The 22,371-nt window shown below is 35.9% G+C and overlaps 1 non-coding gene and 1 pseudogene across 1 annotated transcript; one reads left to right on the top strand and one right to left on the bottom strand.

Moving 5' to 3' along the window:
- Positions 1-10,099: 10,099 nt before the first annotated feature.
- LOC132169815 (uncharacterized) lies at positions 10,100-14,902 on the bottom strand (annotated as a pseudogene).
- Positions 14,903-14,972: 70 nt separating this feature from the next.
- On the top strand, positions 14,973-15,079 carry LOC132168291 (small nucleolar RNA R71). The gene has a single exon (XR_009438809.1). It is a non-coding gene; the product is annotated as a small nucleolar RNA R71 (small nucleolar RNA).
- The last annotated feature ends 7,292 nt before the right edge of the window (positions 15,080-22,371 follow it).

The raw sequence follows: 22,371 nt of genomic DNA, 5'->3' as shown, positions 1-22,371 counted from the left end.
GACAACTGTCCAATAAACTGTTAAAACGGCTGATAGTTGGTGGCAAAACAAAGCCTATATCAGGTGCCATTGGGATATATCAGCCATCCTATAGACATTGTTAAATTATCAGTTATCTCAAAAGTTTAAGTTGATAGGAAGAGGTAAATTTAATCACTTAATCATTATTTTAACACTTCCCTTCACGTGTGGACTCAAACTCCTTTTTAATAGGTGATGTCCATATCCCAAAAATTTAAGTTGATAGAAAGAGGTAAATTTAATTACTTAATCATTACTTTAACAAACATTTGAATTCCTGGCCTACAATTGGTGTCAAAGAAAACAATTCCCTCACTGACAATTACTGTCCCAAAGTTGTGAGAGAACAAATTTGTTCCATTATTTACATGAATAGACTAATTAATGTAGATTCGTCTCTTAGATTCTTTTCCCAGTAAGTGCTGAATATACTCGTTCAAAATCATATTCCTCCTGTGTTTTTTTTCATACATGATCACTAAAGAATGGCAGCAAGAAATTTTTGAGTATCAGATTCTCTGAATCACGCGTCTTCGGCTCTGCATTGTTTCCGTGTATATCCCGGAATCTGCTTAATGCTCAAATTTGGAATGACAAGTTGATGTACTTCGAACTTTGTCTGCCTTTGTAGAATATAAAGAATTCTGGTCCTTCCACATGTATGTTTCCCCTTCAAACATGCTGGTAGATTTGCCATCACTTGCTATAAAGCAGCTCCTGAGAATCCAAAAGAAGTTTCTGTTGAGAAGCACATATTCCTGATGCAAGAAACTCTTGCTTTTGTCAAATGCTCACTGGAAGATTTGCCCCTAACTTGTATTGGAATATTATAGGCATATGCAGCTGGAATTAGTACCATCTTCTAGTAATCCAGATTCTTCTTAAATCATAGAAATGCTTAAGAAGTTGCTTGGGAATCAGATTCTCTGACTTGAGAATTCTCTGGTTCTGCTTTGTTCATGTTGTGTTTACTGAAATTTGCTATATATGGTATGAGACTATATGATTGGCGGTTGTATCTAAAACATTTTCTGCCATTGTTAACAATCTGAAGAAATTTTGATGCCTTGCTTCTAAGCATCGTCATCCAACTCTTTATTTTATTTATTTATTTTTTAATTTTAACTAAAAATCACATTTCTTTATTTTAGCTATCCACTTTTTGAAGGCACATATATCCGACTCCACATTTCTTTATTTTAGCTACCCATGTTGATCAGTAATGCTAGAATGATGACTCTTGTTTTCTTTGTGTCATCTCAAATGTGATGTGACTTTTAAAATTATCAATACATCCAGATTTAATAATGATAATTTTAAAAGTCACATTACATTTGGGAGGACACGATAATGAGAAATGCTTAGTGTCAATATTTGGCTCATATTTTTTCCATTTCATCTTACAAAATCAACCGTTAATTAAATTTGTGGACTTATGTAGACCTCACACAAGTCAATAATGGACTCTACAAATTTAATAGATCATCTATTAAATTTGTAAGAAAATATGAAAGAAATATAGGCCAAATATTGATACCAATCAGACTTGTCCTGGTCTCTCTGGGCACTTCTCTGATTTTGGATATATATAACATCAAAGCTGGAATTGGGCACATCAGTTTATAACTTGGACGGAAAGCAAAAGAAAATAGATGGCCTAATAATAATCCTAACCATTCAATTCTCTGCCATGAATTTAGACACAGATACGTGGCTTTCAGGGTAGTTCAGATGCATTAAATTGTGATTCTCAACCCTCACCATAATAATCTGGTAAAATCCATTACATTTTTCATAATGCATGGTTCGCTTTCAAAACATCAATGCACTCCCATTCATGTTGTTCTTTCTCCTTATCTAGGATGTCTATAAAAGGGATGTTTGAGTTATATTGCTCAATTACTCAATAAGCTAGCTAGCAGTGAGAGGAAAAAAGGAGAGGATGAGTGGAATTGGTTGCTCCAACAGTGGTAATTATGCCGCCATGGCAGGGGTGCTGGGGCCAAATGGGCAGCAGCAAGGGAGCAAGAGAGACAGCCGCTGCTGCAGCTTCCAGATGCCTCTTCACTATCCGAGGTTCAAAAAGAGTGACTACGAGAGCATGCCTGAGTGGAAGCTTGACTGCCTCTTGAATGAGTACGGCTTGCCTCTCACTGGAGATGTCACCCAAAAGAGGAAGTTCGCCATGGGAGCCTTCCTTTGGCCTTCCCAACACTGAATCTCTCTCTCTCTCTCTCTCTCTCTCTCTTTCTATATATATATATTAAGCTTTGTTATGAAAACCCTTGTAGTTTTATGTAACAAGTATTAATGCATGGATCGATGATAATCTGGGATTAGCTTGGAGTACTGATATATTTTGTAGATTATGTAAGATTGTAACGTTGATCTTTGGCCTATATGTAATACTTCTGTGTAAATATAATGAAGATATATATTGAAGTATATATATGTGTATACATCTATTATGAGGGTGATGATCCGAGCTCCATGCATGATTGGGGTGGCCATCTGGCACGGAACCAGAATTTTTCATTCAATGGGACCAAAATATGAATGACGATGTTACATGGCTAAAAAGATATATGAGGCATGCGCATTAGTAGTTGTTAAGTGTTACTAATATATAGGATATCATTATCTTAATTAGTAGTTGTCCAGTGTTAGTGATAGTATGCACCTTGATGAGACAATTTTTATCACGTTTCTTGGTAAAATTCATTGGGTTGATGAGTAAAAAAATTAAGAATTAATTATCTCAACTCTAATAGGTATTTTGAGAGGTTTAGGATTTTCAAACTATCCTAAAATTATCTGCTTAAAAAATTAGCCATGTAAGAGACGAGTCAAATTTCATTTTGACAAGGTTCAATTAGCTAATTAATGTTTAAGCTTGAAAAAACATATATATATATATATATATATATATATATATATTCAACTCAATGAAAATAATAATAATAATAATAATAGTAATAATAATAAATAAATAAATTGAAAATTAACCAAGGGAAGCCATGGCTCTCTCTTTATGTAAGTGTGGCCATGCATGGTCCCCTAAAATTTTTAAGATTTATAGTTTTACATTCATTTATATAGGTGGCCCCAGCCCTATGTTTGATTACTTTCCATTATCACCATTCACCAGTACTTTGGTCCCCCTCAATCTTGAAATTCTGGATCTGCATATATATATACGTCTACTTATTTTGCTGCATTACATGAACAGGCAAGCACTTCAATGGTACTCCTTAATGGCCGTGTTTGTGTCTAAGCTGAATACGTTTAACCGAAAGGACAGGAATTGTTTCAGCGTACATACGTGATACTGTCGATGCAAGAATAACTTTGTAGCTATGGATGTGTTACTTTCTTAAGCTACGTGGAATTGTTATTTTATTAGAAAAAAACGAATAGCTTTTATTAAGAACAGAATAATATGTGATAAAATAGTATTAGTGTTAAAGTATACATATATTGTAACACTTGGAATTGAGTATCTCCGATAGATGCTCTAAAAGGTTGATAATAGCTAGCTATTATCAGCCATTTTTGTGTTTCCAGCACATTCTATAATTATTTTAGTCATTTCGCTCTCACCTCTATCTCTCCATCTCCTCCTCCCTTAATAAACAATAAAAATTATATCTAAAGAAAGTAGAGACTTAAATAGACAATTCATTAGAGTTTGTATTGAAAATAAGTAGCTAAAATAGCCACTATTGTGGAGATGCTCAAAGGGAATAACCATTTCTTCAATTAAGAAATAACTATTCCTCTCAATTTGAGAATGGTTATCCCATTCTACTTTCTTCCATTTTTAATAAAAGTTCTATATATATTTTTTAATGGAACAACCATTGGCGTATCAAACATAACCTTAGTCATCATTAGTTGATTGTCATGATCTCCAATAATAGGCATTTACTTTTTGATTCAACACGTTCGTTGGCCTCATGGTTTTGTGGGCGAAACGCACATTTTTAAATGAAATCATAAAAAGCGTCTTTTTTGGAGTGCGTTTGAAAATATTGAAAAATTCATGTTTTTGTGTAACATGCAAGAAATTCTTTTTAAAAACGCATGATTTTAAACACTGAACTACATTTTTACTAGCTACTTCTTAAAAAATGCGTGATTTTATCAAATGTTTAATTATGTTTTCATTAACATAATTTAAAAGTCGCTAAAATTTCAATCGGCTGAGGACCACATTTTATGAAGTGGAGATCACTAGTTCGAATCTTCCTCCCCCTCTTATGTGGACATGTAAAAAAAAAAAAAAAGTCCCTAAAATAATGCATTTTGAAACTGATAAACAAAATATACACAACTTAAAGTTTCATTTGGAATTTTGCCATTCAAGAGGTAGGCCAAATTAATGTTTTTTTTTTTTCCTTGGCTATTAAGATTGGGTTAGTGGCTGCAATATTACTAAGAAATTGATGAGATTCTATGTTATGAATGTGAATATCTAACATTGCTCAGAGAAAAAAATATTAAAAAAAAAAATTAAAATTAAAATTATCTAACATTGGATGCCATCACAACTCAGCTACCATGAGTTGAATTAAATAGGCGTCATTCAATATGACAATTACGCCTGACTTCTCATCCACGGCATCAACACTACTTTATTTTATTTTTATTTATATAATAATAATGCAAACGATAATTTCAAGTTACAAGAAGAGTCTTAGGTTCCGCCGCGTATCAAGCTCGAAAGAGGCAGCTTTCTGCCACATATCCTATATTTATGGCATATATTGGTAACTGAAAGCTATATATATATATATATATGATGAATCCTTATCCATAATAAGTATATGTTTTTAAAAAATAATAATAATAATTGGTTTTTCTTTTAACCCACAATGTTTATATATGCCACACTTCTAGTTAACCATTTAAATTTTTATTTTTTATTTTTAAAAAAAGCTATGATTTATTAAGAGTTAGGCCAATCCTTTTTCGTTATAAAGATAAATTTGACAACCCCAATTTCCTAAAAGGCTTTGGTTTGTATCTTATGTCTGTGCATACAAGACTTAAGTTAGAGCTCTCATGCGTCTTTAATTATTGATGTGACATTCCTAACTTGTGTTATGTATATCTAGGGCACACGACGCTAGTTAGGGGCGAACCTACATGGAGGGCTTGGGCCCTCCAAGCCCCCTTGTTTTCCCAAAATTTAACCTAAAAATGGATGAGATGTGTTGAAAGTTTATTAGATGATTTTGTGCTATATATCAGAAATGTTTGAAATGTTACTAATTTTACCACAAAAACTTTATGATTAATCGATGTGACAGCCTATGTATATGGTATCATGTGTCAACTGCTCAACAAACTAGAAGTTGGTATGATACAATTAATCTACATAAACCTTCACATCAGTTTGTAGTGTTGTAATTATAATTGGTATTTCATAACAATAGAACTCTTATGAAAAAGAAACATCACAAGTACAATGAGTTGTATGAGTAGTTTTGATTTTAATAGGTCTCATTGAATATTGAATATGACAATTACTGCTGATCTCTTATCCACGGCATAAACATGTTCATGGAATGACAAAATGTCACATAAAATATTAAAACTATTTTTCTCGTACATACACAGCCTTCTTGCAAATGCGTGTTACTTGTCAAACAATGCAACTCTGTTTGACGAGTTCTTATTATTTTTTGGTTGTCTTATCAATATGAGTAGAGTATCCAATGAATTATGCATGTTTTGTACTCAATATTGCTGGTTGTTTTTTTGCTGTTGTTTGGGTTGCTCATCTATCGTTTTTACTTTTCATGTAATTTTTCTTTTCCTTTTTCTCGAATTTGAATAGGAAAAAATAAGGGAGAGAATTATGCAGGTCTTATGCTTCATCAAGCTTCTTCTCTTTTATTATTATTATTATTATTATTATTGTTATTATCAAACTTCTTAATCCTTCTTTAATAAACCCACTTGTATGGATGGGGTCCGATCCCGCCGCAACACGTACATCAATGATTTTAGGTCGACAATGATCGATGATTCTTGTGGTAGTGCACCTTCCTCAAGTCAAATTAAGGTAAAATTATACAAAGTGTTGTGACAAATTAAAATTTAGAATTGCAAACAAGTAGAGAAGAAACAATTAAATAAAATAAGCTATAAAATAGTAAAATATCAAGATTTATGTAATTCAGAACAAGAAGAAATACAAAATATTGATTGATTTCTAGCATATATATATATATATATATATATGCTATGAGACTATGATTGGCGGTTGTATCTAAAACATTTTCTGCCATTGTTAACAATATGAAGAAATTTTGATGCCTTGCTTTTGAGCATTGTCATCCCGACTCTTTAAATTTATTTATTTTTATTTTAACTAAAAATCACATTTCCTTGTTTTAGGTATCCACTTTTTCAAAGCACATATATCCGGCTCTACAAACTAAGAATCTACTTTCTCTCTTTTATGTAAATATTCTTTTTAAAAAGATTTCTTTATTCGTGTGAAGAGAAAGAATGTCAAATTTTTAATGTTTTTTTTAACATATAGGGAGTGAATAGTGCTCCATACTAGTCAAAGTACTATTGATGCTGCTCAAATTTTCCAGCAAAGTAAGGAGTTGGTTGAACAATAACAAAACATCCATTTTAAAATTTTGGCTGTCCAAACTAGTGATTTTCTCCAGCAAAGTAAGGAGTCGGTTGGAGAGTGAAAAACATGCATTTTCACATTTTGGCTTTCGAAACTAGTGATTTAATTTCTCAAAACGAAGAGCCGGATGAGAATGCTGGTATGGACCCGTTAGTGTTAGAGGATATATAGGACCTATTTTTGTGATAGGTTAGGGTAAGCAATGTTGGAAATGGTGGCTGCTTTGAGAGCGCTGTGACCTCGTAGAACATTGTATCATGCTCTTATTCAAAAATTCTATGATTCTTATAGAAGACACCTTACAACCTTTAAGGAAAAATATCTCTGATTTTCTACCTGATGAAGGAAAGATACTACTAAATAAATAGGGAAAAATACACATACCATCCCCAAACTATCAATTCATTATCAATGTTCATTCCAAACTATCAATTGTATCAATGTTTCCCCTAAACTACCGACATAATGTCAATGTCCTACCAAAGACCAAAAATACCCTTTACAAAATTAAAAAACTCATTGTTGTGCAAATTTATTTAACTCGCAAGTGCACGAATCGATTGTAGTTTAATGGATTGCAAGTGCGAGATCGAACCCATAGGGAATTGTATTCTTGAAAGCAATTTTAAATCTAAATTAATTAAACCCTAGTCTAGTTCTAAATTTTTGAGAGATTTTTTTGTTTGAATGAAAAAGCAAAAGCATGAGCAATTTAAAGTGATTGAAATCTTATGACGAAGCACTAAGGTTTCGGAATCCGCACTCACATATTCATAACAACACAATTTCATGATCTATAATATTCCCCAAAGTTCTCACATATAAATCTTAAGTTTGTTTTACTATTGCTTCAAAGAATTAATCAAAAGATCCCATGTATCCATTCATAACCCAAATCACAAAAGAAATCCAATATTCGATCAAATCATTAACTGTATCCGTAAATCACAAGAAAATATCCAATCTTTATCAAAACATCAATTGTATCCAGAGAATAAATCACAGGGGAAATCTAATTTTTAACAAAGAAAACCAAGCAATCAATTGTATTGAATAATCTTAAATCATCAAGTGTATCCTTGAATCACAAAAGATATCCAAGAGTTATTCAATCCAATTGATTAGAAGTAAAACAATAGAGCAATTAAACCATTAAATTGGGAAATATTACATACATGAAACAAAGTTGCTAATCATAAGTGAAGCTTCATTTTCAACCTTAGTTGAAGGTTTAGCCTCTCATGTTATTGAAAGACAAAACAAAATTGATTGAATTCATAATGTAAAATCGAGTACTTACAAATAAGAATCACAAAGTAGAGATTCAAAAGTTAGGAAAACCTTAAACTCTCTTCTTTCTCCTTTGCAATCTTCAAATTCGTAGCCCCCTTGGACTAATCTGATAATTCCCTATTTATAGACCTAAAACTTAGGGTTTTACAAGTTGAAATCGGATACAATTCGTCCAGGTTTGTACCATTTAATTACGGGACGATTTTGGAATAGTAAACGTCCGAATTAGGAAAATCCTATTTCACAATGAATTGTAGTATTTTGAGTTATCTTTCCAACGCCACTTGAATCACCTCAATCGGATATGTGAACGAAAAGTTATGGTCAAAATATTGAGACGTGTAGAATCTGAATTTGAATCCAATTCGAAATTTTATCCAATCTTATCCTTAATCCGATTTACCCATTTCTTGGATTTGGTTAAACTTAACCATATCATCTAGGTCTTCTCAAAGTGTGTTTTCTTCCAAAAAGTAGTTTTTTTCTTCAACACCTACAAAATATTAAAAACACAAAACTAACACAGAACATCAGATAATAACACAGCTAAAGGATTAACACAAGTAAATTAAGGGGTCCAAATATGCAATATTTGGCACACATCAAACACCCACAAACTTAACTTTTGCTAGTCCCTTAGCAAAACAAAACGAAAAATAGAATGAAAACAAAACAAAACAAAACATAAATCCTCTTTCGTGGGAGAGACGATTGCATTTAGCATATGCAACAAGCCTTTTAAACCCCTAGGCATCCCTAGTGGACGAGTGAAGTCTCGTGAGGGCTTAACAGGAATGATACCCACAAACATTGTAGTACTATGTTGTTAACAAGAAAGAAGTTTCACATAAAACATGGTTCTTATTCATGAGCAAACTTAAAAAGACAAACACCATCATCACTATCAAAAGGAAATCCAGAATCAAATCACTCATAAATGAACAATTTAGACTTCATATGTTCTGAAATGTGTAAAGTGTAATTAGCATACAATCATGAAGCTTTCAGCTTAAACTCAAGACAAGTTCCATAAAATTTGTAAGAATCCCTAACAGATGAAACAACCAAGGCAAGATATGCAATTTTTTTTTTTTTTTTTTAACAGACTTTGTAGTGTCTAACTCCCTTAAGCTTTCTAATTGACCCATGTAACAAGTGTTAGGCCAATGACTCCCAAGCCAGGTGGCTTTAGGGCACTAGATGTAAAACATCTCTAAGGGCTTAGTAACTTAAGTCAAAAAGGTTACGAAGCCAAACTAGCCATATCTTAAATTAATATTGAATTTCACACCTTTTGACACGAACACTCAATACTTAATGAGGCAAGAGGTCCGGTTACTCAGTGAAAAACTCAACATGATCTTTCTTTTCTTTTTCCTTCTCTTTTTATTTATTTAGTTACTTTTTTATTTTTTTATATCTTGCAAGCCAATGGTTATTCATCAATAGGTCATCCAACAAATCTCAAAGAGAACAAGCTTAAGCTCAAACATCATACCTCACAGAAAACATGCTAATGTGCTCATAAAAATTTATCTCAAAACAAGTGAAATCTCTTTTACCCAAAAATAAGTCAAAGGACTCAGACTCCAAATGACATAATGATGTGTTCAACCCTTTAAGCAAGCTAATGAAATGCAAACCACAGTCACAGTTTAACTCAAACTTGACAAAAACATAGCATATTTTTTTTTTAACACAAAAAGACAAATAAAACAAAACAAATAAAAACAAAAATAAATAGACAAAGATAGACAAAGTGTTTTTCCATACCCCCAAACTTGAATCACACATTGTCCTCAATGTAGGCAGAAACACAATACCAAGAGGTATAAGGAACCAGAGTGAGCAAAGAGACGACCCCAAACTTACTCATAATAACACCTGTCCTGAAAAACACAAAAAAATAAAACAAAAATGAAGATAGACGAAACAACACAAAAAATGACTAAAAATACCAAAGAAAAAGGAATGCCTCCCATAAGCGCTAAGTTTACAGTCTTCAGCCAGACTTTTCACCGCTGATGATTAAGTAGACGATGTAGGATCTTCCAAAGGCAATTCCTCACTCTCCGAAATTTCCAGTTCCAAGAATGGCTTCAACCGCTGACCATTGACCTTGAGAACACTTCCATTCTTAGGATCCTGGATTTCGATGGCTCCATGAGTAGAAACTGCACGCACTATGAATGGTCCAGTCCATCGGGATTTTAGCTTTCCTGGAAACAGATGCAGACGTGAGTTGTAAAGGAGGACTTTCTGACCAACTTCAAATGATCTTCTCAAAATGTTTTGGTCATGGATCTTCTTCATCTGATCTTTGTATAGCTTGGCACAGTTGTAGGCATCATTCCTCAATTCTTCTAATTCATCTAGCTGTAACTTCCTTTGCTCACCAGCCTTGGTGAGGTTGAAATTTAGCTGCTTTATAGCCCAATAAGCCCGGTGCTCCAATTCCACAGGGAGGTGACAAGCCTTGCCATACACGAGTCGGTAGGGAGACATGCCAATTGGAGTCTTGAATGCAGTCTGGTATGCCCACAGAGCGTCATTGAGTCGAAGAGACCAGTCCTTCCTTGTCGGGTTCACCGTCTTTTCTAATATCCTCTTGATTTCTCTGTTGGATATCTCAACTTGCCCACTTGTCTGAGGATGGTAGGGAGTTGCAACTTTATGAGTAATACCATACTTCTTCATGAGTTGCTCAAAATATCGGTTGCAGAAATGCTTCCCCCCATCACTGATGATGGCACGTGGTGTCCCAAAACGTGCGAACACATTTTCCTTCAAAAATTGCAACACGACTCTGTGATCATTAGTCTTGCAGGCAATAGCCTCCACCCACTTGGAAACATAATCCACCGCCACAAGGATGAAAAGATACCCATAAGAATTAGGGAAGGGACCCATGAAATCAATGCCCCAAACATCAAACAGCTCCACAATAAGGATCGGGTTCAGCGGCATCATATTCCTTCTTCCAATGCTCCCCAACTTCTGGCATCTATCACAGGCTGAACAGTAGGCATGGGCATCACGAAAAATAGAGGGCCAATAGAATCCACTTTGAAGAATCTTCGCCGCGGTCTTTTTAGAACTGAAGTGGCCTCCACATGCATGATCATGGCAAAAAGATAGGACATTTTGCTGGTCATTTTCAGGAATGCATCTCCTTATAATCTGATCTGGGCAGTATTTGAACAGGTAAGGATCATCCCAAAAGAAGTACTTCACCCCAGCCAAGAATTTTGATTTGTCTTGCCTGGTCCAATGTGATGGCATCTGGGCAGTGACAAGGTAGTTCACTATGTCTGCGAACCATGGTGCAGGATTTTGAGAGATGTACATAAGTTGTTCATCAGGAAATGTCTCAGCAATCGGCACAGCATTTTCATTAAAGTCCACAACCAGCCTGGATAGATGATCAGCTACCACATTCTCGGAACCCTTCTTGTCCCGAATTTCAATATCAAACTCTTGTAGCAATAGAATCCACCGGATGAGACGAGATTTAGCATCTTTCTTTGACAATAGATATTTCAACGCAGCATGATCAGAGTAGACTAAGACTTTAGATCCTAGCAAGTAAGATCTAAACTTATCCAGAGCAAACACTACAGCTAACAACTCCTTTTCAGTAGTGGAGTAGTTAAGTTGTGCATCATTCAGAGTCTTGCTGGCATAGTATATGACATGTGGAATCTTCTCTACTCGCTGACCCAAAACGGCTCCCACAGCATAATCAGAGGCATCACACATTATCTCGAACGGAACCCCCCAATTAGGTGGCTGAATGATTGGTGTAGAAGTTAAGGTCTTTTTCAGAATCTCAAAGGCTGTCTGGCACTTGTCATTGAAGTCAAAAGGAACATCTTTTGCCAATAGATTACATAGAGGTCTTGCTATCTTGCTGAAGTCCTTGATGAATCTTCTGTAGAACCCAGCATGTCCCAGAAATGACCGAATCTCCTTAACTGTCCGCGGGGGCGGAAGGTTAGATATCAAATCAACCTTAGCTCTGTCAACCTCGATACCTTTGTGGGAAATTACATGCCCCAAAACAATTCCTTGTTTCACCATGAAGTGGCATTTTTCCCAATTCAGAACCAAATTCTTCTCCTTGCACCGTACCAACACCAATGTGAGATGATGTAGACATTCCCCAAATGATGAACCAAAGACTGAGAAGTCATCCATGAAGATCTCCAGGTGACGTTCAACCATATCTGAAAAGATGCTGATCATGCACCGCTGAAAAGTGGCGGGTGCATTGCACAATCCAAACGGCATACGGCGATAGGCAAACGTACCGAACGGACAAGTGAAAGTAGTCTTCTCTTGATCTTCGGGGTCCAGTGGAATTTGGTTGTAGCCAGAGTAACCATCAAGGAAACAGTAGTACTCATGGCCTGCCAATCTCTCCAACATCTGATCGATGAAAGGTAGAGGAAAATGGTCTTTTCTTGTCACGGCATTTAACTTCCTGTAGTCAATGCACACTCTCCATCCTGACTGCACACGAGTGGGGACCAAATCATTTTCCTTGTTCTTGATAATTGTAATCCCTGCCTTCTTCGGCACCACATGAATGGGACTCACCCATTTGCTGTCAGAGATTGGGTATATGATTCCCGCATCCAGAAGTTTAATTACCTCTGCTCGAACTACCTCTTGCATGGCCGGATTCAACCGTCTCTGTGGCTCGCGAGAAGTTTTAGCATTTTCTTCCAGATGAATCTTATGCATCACTACTGCAGGGCTGATTCCTTTGATATCTTCTATTGACCACCCGATTGCTTCTTTATGCTCTCTCAAAACTTCTAGCAGCTCATGTTCCTGATCACTATCCAAATCGGCAGCAATGATCACAGGCAGAGATTCTATAGGATCCAGATACTTGTACTTCAGGGTGTCTGGTAGAGGCTTCAACTCCCGCTTGACAGGCTCAGCTGCTAATGAAGATGGATCAGGGGACGATGTCAAAGTAATTTCTGTAGTCTCCATCTTTATCTCAGGAGTTGAGTCTAACAAGGCGTCAGCTTGTTCAAATAAAGTGTCCAGTGCCATGTCACTTCCCAATGCAATCAGGCATTCTCCCAAAGGGTCTTCAATATCTGGTTCATTGACAGTTTTCTCTACTATCTCCTCAATTAAGCATGTGCTTCTGACCTCCTCATACTCAGATGGCTGCTTGTTGATATCAAAGATGTTCAGTTCCACTGTCATGTTTCCAAATGATATCTTCATGACTCCAGTTCTACAGTTGATTAGGGCATTAGCTGTAGCTAAAAAGGGACGCCCTAATATGATTGGAACTTGAATTTCTGCATTTTCCGTCTATGTATCTAAGACAATGAAGTCCACAGGGTAGTAGAACTTATCAACTTTGATCAGCACGTCTTCAATAATTCCCCTTGGAACCTTCACAGATCTGTCAGCCAACTAAAGTGTAATTGAAGTGGATTTCAACTCTCCCAATCCCAACTGAACAAATACTGAATATGGCAGTAGATTTACACTGGCCCCCAAATCCAACAGAGCTTTCTCAACTCGATTGTCACCAATCTTGCAAGCAATGGTAGGACATCCAGGGTTCTTATACTTTACAGGCATCTTGTATTGCAAGATAGAGCTGACCTGCTCAGTCAGGAAAGCTTTCTTGGGGACGTTCGTCTTTCTCTTGATGGTGACCAAATCCTTCAGAAATTTGGCATAAGAAGGCACTTGTTGGATAGCATCTAGGAATGGAATGTTTATCTGCACTTGCTTGAACATTTCCAAAATATCATCGAACTTTGAGCTCTTCTTTGGCGCTATCAGTCTTTCCAGATACAGAGCTTTGGGTATATATTTTTTGGAAGGGTCCTCAGCAATCGGAATGGTAATGTCTGGTCCTGTGTCTTCCGTAGGCTTGTCCTGATTTTCCTTCTCTTCTGCAGCCTCAGTGGCTTCTTCACGCATGACCACTTGATTATCCACTTGTTTGCCTGACCTCAAAGTGGTGATGGCTTGTACATGATCCTGACCATGCGTAGAGGCAAAGGAACTTCCAATCACAAATTGCCCTTTTGGGTTAGGCACAGGTTGACTAGGGAACTTCCCTCTTTCTCTTTCCCCCACTTGATTTGCTATCTGGCCAACTTGTCCTTCTACCTTGATCATGGCCTGCTTAAGTTCTTGTATGTCTCTGCTATTAGCCATGTTGGAATTCCTCAGCTCCTGTATGGCTTGATTGGTGAAACCTTTTAGCTCTTGTACAGATTGGGAGTTGGAATTCTTGAGCTCTTGTATAGCTTGGGAGTTGCTCATGGTAGCATTCTTCATATCTTGTATGTTCGTATCCATTGATTGCATGAATGCTTTCATCATGTCTTCCAGTGATGACTGTGGTGCAGGCTGTGGCCTTTGAGTGGTGGATTGATAAGCAGGAGGTTGAGTTTGGTGAGATGGCCTGAACTGATTCTGAGCTTGAATGGATGTATCTCTCTGGTTCAGTGGTTGATTCTGCTTCCAAGAGAAATTAGGGTGATTCCGCCACCCTGGATTGTAAGTTTCGGAAAACAGCCCAATGGTGGGTTTTCTGTACTCATTGAAGGCATTGACTTGCTCAATTGGGTACTCTGTTGACAGAGTTGGGCAGTTTTGAGTGAAGTGCGTTTGACTATCACATAACCCGCATGCATCAACGTGGTAAGTATCTGCTGCATTCACTGGTTTGTTTAGGACCATAGTGTCAAACTAACGCCTGAGAACCTTGAACTCCTCCCTTAATTCAGCATCGTTCCTCACCTCATAGATGCTTCCTGTCTTGGGAGCGGGTTGTTGTCTGTCCCAACTATCTTGAAAATCCCATTGTTGCGCTCGTTCAGCCATTTCATCGAAAGTTTTATAAGCTTCATCCCCAGAAACACTTAAGAATTCTCTACCATTCATTGTCTCAAGCGAGTTTCGCTCACTTGGTGTTAGTCCCCTGTAGAAAATTTGAACTAGCACCTCATTCTCAAACCCGTGGAGTGGGCATTTTATAGTAAGCTCTTTAAACTTCTCCCAGCTATCGGTGAATCTTTCCCCTTCTTTTTGTCTAAAATTGGTGATCTGTAGACGGAGGGCATTGATTTTGGAAATTGGGAAGAACTTGTGGTAAAACTTGCTTTGTAACATATCCCAAGAAGTGATAGATCCAGGTCTATTGTTGAGTAGCCAGGATTTCGCCCTATCATGTAGGGACAGAGGGAATAACCGAAGGCGCATCGCTTCTGCTGGGGCATTTTGTGTATTAACAATGTCGCAAATTTCCAAAAAAATCCTCACATGAACATATGGATCCTCATTCTCTAATCCTCTAAATGCAGGAAGGTGGCCTATTGTACTCGGCTTCAGGTCGAAGCGAGTAGCTGGCAACACTATACACGATGGTGTGTTGGTAATATTGGGTACGAACAGCTCCCTGAGGGATCTAGGTTGATTTCGTTCTCCCATCTTAACAGACTTTTCCGAATCAGACTCGGAACTTTGAGAATTGGTGGGTGAGTTTGGTGGCTGTCTTAGATTCTCTCTCGCCGTTCTTTCAATTTCGGGATCAAAAGCATTTAACTCCAGATTTAAAGACCTACGACTGAACATGCAAATAGGAACTACCAAGCTAATAACCTAACAACCTAACAAACTAATAAACTAAAAACTGAAATGAATTGAACTAAATTAAATTATATTAAACTAACTAAACACAATTGCAAGCATAAATTAATTTAAACAGAAACTAAAAACTCACGAAAAAGGACCAAAAGATTTTGGCTAAAATCTACTGAACTGTTGCGGTTGCTGCCTTGGCCACAAGTGTGCTTGATCGTAGCAAGGTTGTAACACAAACAAAACAACAGCAAAAAACAAAAAGAAAAATCTTTTTTTTTTTATTATTAGTAACACGAATAAAACAAAACAAATTGCAGAAAAATAAAAGAATAAAACTAATTCAGAAATAAATTGGTTTCAAAAATTGAACAATTCCCCGACAACGGCGCCAAAAACTTCTTGTGCAAATTTATTTAACTCGCAAGTGCAGGAATCAATTGTAGTTAATGGATTGTAAGTGCGAAGTCGAACCCACAGGGAATTGTATTCTTGAAAGCAACTTTAAATATAAATTAATTAAACCCTAATCTAGTTCCAAATTTTTGAGAGATTTTTTTGTATGAATGAAAAAGCAAAAGCATGAGCAATTTAAAGTGATTGAAATCTTATGACGAAGCACTAAGGTTTCAGAATCCGCACTCACAAATTCATAACAACATAATTTCATGATCTATAATATTCCCCAAAGTTCTCACATATAAATCTTAAGTTTGTTTTACTATTGCTTCAAAGAATTAATCAAAAGATCCTATGTATCCATTCATAACCCAAATCACAAAAGAAATCCAATATTCGATCAAATCATTAACTGTATCCGTAAATCACAAGAAAATATCCAATCTTTATCAAAACATCAATTGTATCTAGAGAATAAATCACAGAGGAAATCCAATTTTTAACAAAGAAAACCAAGCAATCAATTGTATTGAATAATCTTAAATCATCAAGTGTATCCTTGAATCACAAAAGATATCAAAGAGTTATTCAATCCAATTGATTAGAAGTAAAACAATAGAGCAATTAAACCATTAAATTGGGAAATATTACATACATGAAACAAAGTTGCTAATCATAAGTGAGGCTTCATCTACAACCTTAGTTGAAGGTTTAGCCTCTCATGTTATTGAAAGACAAAACAAAATTGATTGAATTCATAATGTAAAATCGAGTACTTACAAATAAGAATCACAAAGTAGAGATTCAAAAGTTAGGAAAACCTTAAACTCTCTTCTTTCTCCTTTGCAATCTTCAAATTCGTAGCCCCCTCAACTAATTTGATAATTCCCTATTTATAGACCTAAAACTTAGGGTTTTACTACTTGAAATCGGATACAATTCGTCCAGGTTTGTACCATTTAATTACGGGATGATTTTGGAATAGTAAACGTCCAAATTAGGAAAATCCTATTTCACAATGAATTGTAGTATTTTGAGTTAGCTTTCCAACGCCACTTGAATCACCTCAATCGGATATGTGAAAGAAAAGTTATAGTCAAAATACTAAGACGTGTAGAATCTGAATTTGAATCCAATTCGAAATTTTATCCAATCTTATCCTTAATCCGATTTACCCATTTCTTGGATTCGGTTAAACTTAACCACATCATCTAGGTCTTCTCAAAGTATGTTTTCTTCCAAAAAGTAGTTTTTCTTCAACACCTACAAAATACTAAAAACACAAAACTAACATAGAACATCAGATAATAACACAGCTAAAGGATTAACACAAGTAAATTAAGGGGTCCAAATATGCAATATTTGGCACACATCAGGGGTCATATTCGAATTGAATGTGCTAATCTGAAAAAATCCAAAGGTAAAGATTTTAATGTCACTCAGAGTGATGAGTCGGATGATGAGAAATCCGAAGAAGAAGGTGAAGGAGGAGTGAATTATTTAGCTTTTACTGCTTCTTACGATAATGATTATAAGACTGTTAATTCACCTCATATGCTAAACAAATCTGAAATTGAATATGATGATGAGGTGGATTTACAAATTGCTTATAATAATTTGTTTGTGGAATGTGATAAATGAAACAAGCTGAATAGGAGAAATCTAAAAAAATCTGAAAGAAGCTGAACTTGAGAAAGAGAGGTTAATGAAATCTATGGATGAATGTTTAGCTATTCGAAATACTTTGACTTCTGGAAACCTCATGCTGATTGCTAAAGTTAAATCTCTGGAAAAGGACTTGAATGATTCAAATGATCACTTAAAGAAATTTTCTAGTGATAAATTGAATCAAATGTTAGGAAATCAGAAACATTCATATGATAGGACTGGATTGGGTTTTAATAAACATGTTGATTCATCTTCTTCAAATGTTGCTACCACTTTTAAGATCATGTTTGTGAAACCTAAAATGAAAGATGAAGTAATTGAGAACTCATGTTTTCCTAAAGAAAGTTCAGAAGATGTGACCAAAAAGAATAAAAAATTCAAGGTTCCGGTAAGGACTAACTTAAATTCTAAGTTTATCCCTACTTGTTTTCACTATGGTGTCAAAGGTCATACTCGACCAAATTGTTTTCAAATTATGGCTAAACAACCATGGTCTCAGCAGAATATCACTAGACTAGATGAACTTGGAATTGGGAATCAACTAAAAGTTTTAATTGCTCAAGTGAAACTTATTAGTGAGAAGTTAGCAGCTTTGTCTAATTCTGTTGATATAAAAGATATGTCTAATTTGAGTGACAATCATGTGAAAACACCTTCTCAAAAGGAACACGTTTGGGTTAAAAAGAAAGATCATCTATGCTTAGTTGCCCATACTGCCTTAAGTGTGCTTAACTCATGTTTGTGGTTTCTGGATAGTGGTTGTTCCAAACATATGACAGGTGATAAGACTTTATTCAAAGAGCTTAAAGAAGGCAAATGAGGTGGAAGCATCACTTATGGAGATGGCAGCAAATCGAAGGTGATCGGTCAAGGAATTGTGGAAATTTCCGGTGCTCCTACTCCACATGAAGTGTTGTATGTTGAAGGACTCCGGGCAAATTTATTAAGCATCAGTCAGTTTTATGATTATGATCTAGTGGTTTAGTTTTCTAAGAAAGAATACAGCATCTTTGATTCTCAAGGGAAATGGTTGATGGGAGGAGAGCGCACTGTTGACAACTGCTATTGTCTCTCATCAACTTCTCAGATAAATGCAATAAGGCAACCCTGGACACTGGAGAATTGTGGCATCAACGGCTGAGACATCTAAATTTTCATGGTCTGGTCAGAGTCTCAAAAACAGAAGCCATAGCTGATTTACCCAAGATTCATCAGACTGATAAAGGAAAGTGTGGACCATGTCAATTGGGAAAACAAACTAGAACTTCACACAAAAAGACTTCAGGTATTTCTACCTCTAGAAACTTAGAGCTTCTTCACATGGATCTCATGGGACCTACACGGACAGCGAGTATGGGAGGCAAGAAATACATTATGGTGGTCGTAGATGACTTCTCTCGTTATACATGGGTAATTCTGTTAAGAGAGAAATATGAAGCTTTTGAACAAGCTCAGATCTTGTTCAATAAGATACAAAATGAACAAGACTGTCTCATCAAGCGAATCCGTAGTTGTCATGGCAGAGAATTCGAAAATTCCAGTTTTGAAGATTTCTGTGCTCAACAAGGGATCAAACAAGAATTTTCATCTCCCATAACCCCTCAACAAAATGGAGTAGTCGAACGGAAAAATAGAGTCATACAGGAAATGGCTAGAGTCATGATACATGCTAAAAATTTGGCACAACATTTCTAGGGAGAAGCAGTCCATACGGCATGTCATATTGTAAATCGAGTTTTTCTCAGACCAACAACTTCCAAGACACCGTATGAGCTATGGCGAGGCAAGAAGCCCACTGTCAAATATTTTCGAGTGTTCGGAAGTACGTGCTACATTCTTCGTGACAGGGAGAACTTGGGGAAATTTGATGCCAAGAGTGACGAAGGAATTTTTCTTGGGTATTCCACTACAAGTCGAGCTAGTCAAGTGTATAACATAAGGACCAAGTCAGTAATGGAATCAGTCAATGTTGTCATCGATGATGAAACTACCAAGGATCACCTTCCAGAAGAAGAACCTCTGGTTGAGGGGGAGCAAATTGATATCTCTGATAAGACTCATGAACCTCCTAGTCCGAATGTTTCACCAGTCCATACATCAATATCTTCAGCTGCAAAAGACATGTGTAGCACCCCAGATTTTAAAAGTCTTATTTTAGATATATTTATTTGATGATGATTAGGTAATGGTATTTATTCTCGAGGACTTTATTAGATCATATGATATTGATTTGAGATTATATCTGATTATTTTACTGGGTGATTTAACAGATATGATAATTGATGACCGATTAATAGAATTTGGAGTATGATTATAATAGTTGGTGATTGATTAAATGAGGACAATAGACAAATTATTTTAAAATGCGAATTAACCTACAATACTTGCTCATAATCACCTTATCTTTCTCTTTTCTTTTATTATTAATTTTTACTATTTTTTCCCCATCTTTGCCGACCAACTCACCTAATTCTTATTTTTCTTTCTTCTCATTTCCCCATTTTTCTTCACAGCAGCCCCACACCCACTTATTCTCCTACTTTGAATTATTGACTAATGCTTTGTACTTTACTTTCTCTCTCTTTTCGTGAGGCCCCTACCCACTTTCTTTTCTTCCTTCTTTCTTCCTTTCTTATTTTCTACCAGCACACTAACCCCTCTCCTCCCCCACTTTCCCCAATGCCACTTATTACCACTCATTGCTCCTTCCATTTTCTTCCTTCCTTCTCTTACCACACGGTTTGGACTTTCCTTTTCATTTTCTTGACTTCACCTACTCTCATTTCTTATTACTTAACGTAGAGGAAGAAACAAGAAGATAGAGAGAGAGGGAGCTTTACGGATGTAAGAAAGAGAAGACAGAGGGAGAAAGAATGTTGCAATAGAGTGAGAGATGGAAAATGAAGCATGAGAAAGAGAAAGCGGGTGAGATGCTGAGGGGGAGAAACAGAGATTTAGAGGATGACCAAAAGAGAAATTCGCAAAATAATAAAAATGGGTTCTTTAAAGGTAAAATTTTTCTTCCTTTAACTATGGGTATTTGATTTTAAGTTGAGTAACGGGTCTTAGATGAGAACCTTTCGATTTAATCAGGATGATATCGGGTGGTTTCACTCTTGAGAATTTTGAATTAGTGTTGGGAGTTGATTCTCTATTTTTGAGCTGAGTTATAAGATGTTTTGTGTTGGATTTTAATGGGTTAACTCCCGTAAAGGAGTAGACTAGAGTTAATTGATTTTCCTGAATTGTTATTAAATTAGCTGTGAATAAACAGAGTGGAACAACAAGATATTTTTCAAGATGATTATTTAGCAGTTTAAAGACTGCTCATAGCTTCAGTCTAGAGGTAAGTAAATTCACTATCCCTTCTAAAATTACTTCATGTCATGTTATTTATACATTCTTGTATCAAACTGTAAATGATTATTTTATTTACCTGTCATGGAGATATGTTGCATGCATGATAGATTTCTAAAAGAATTATTTAGAAAGTTTCTATTCCTTTAAACGCTTTCTAAGTACAACAAGTTTATATTTGGAAAAGCTTCCATTTTGAGAAAAGAAAGTTAAGAAATGATGATGATTATAAGAAAGAAGAATGATGATAAACCCTCCTACATGTTGCCCTAAGATGCATCAAAAGAAGTACAAGAAATGAGATAAATGTTTATGAAATGATGGCACATCTATGGAGGAGAGTATTTTTGGCCCCAAGATAAGTAAGGATGAGAGGAGTTTGGTACCGATACTCGGATGGAGGCGAAACCACTGAAGGAGGCTATGTCAGAAGGTGGTATTCCATCAACATGGCTGTTGAGTGCACCAAGAAAAGAGTTAATTGACGGTCGGGCATGGCTGAGGCCACAGTTCAGTGCCATGGTCACAAGGACCCGCAACCCTCGTACACAGGGGTAATAGTGTATATGGGCCCTAAGATGAGAAAATGATATACTATGATGATTTACGACGATGATATACTATGATGATTTACAATGATGATTTATAATAATGCATTATGATGATGATTTATAAAGATGATTTATGACGATGATCTATTAATAGATGTAATAGTACGTATATGCTACGGGAGATGCAACCGTACATACATGTATTATTATGGCTGGATGTATATTTATTTGTGAAAATAATTTTCAAAACTGAGAACAAGGAGTAAAACTATTTATGATTGTGGATTTTACTTGCTGGGCTCATTCAGTTTTATTTCTTGTTTTCAAGTAGAAAGGACTCTAGAATAGGAGGCCGGAATGGGGGCGGGAATAATTATTAATTTTCAACGTCTTTTCATATCAGTTATTGTAATAATATGATATTCCGCAACTAAAGTTTAATGTTTCCTAATTTCGCTTGTAATAAAATCTCTTGAAGAATGTTTTATACATTGATCGTATCCTTCACCGGTTCTAAACATGGTTTCTCATGTACCATCCTCCAGAGTCAAACTTAATCATCCTAGAGAAAATTTGCTGGGAAATGTTAATAAAGGTTTACGACTGCAGAACAGGGTGGTTAATCAAGTCTCTTATTCTTGTTATCTTTCTCAGATTGAGCCAAAGAAAGTTAATGAGGAATTAGAAGATGAGAGTTGGGTTGCTGCTATGCACGATGAACTCAATCAGTTTGTTCGGAATGATGTATGGAATTTGGTTCCACGACCAAAAGATCAAAATATCATTGGTACTAAATGG

The sequence above is a fragment of the Corylus avellana genome, chromosome ca1 (assembly GCF_901000735.1).
Source record: "Corylus avellana chromosome ca1, CavTom2PMs-1.0".
In the NCBI taxonomy this organism is placed as follows: domain Eukaryota; kingdom Viridiplantae; phylum Streptophyta; class Magnoliopsida; order Fagales; family Betulaceae; genus Corylus; species Corylus avellana.
Note: the sequence above shows the minus strand (reverse complement) of the source record. Positions and strands in the feature narration are given on the sequence as shown.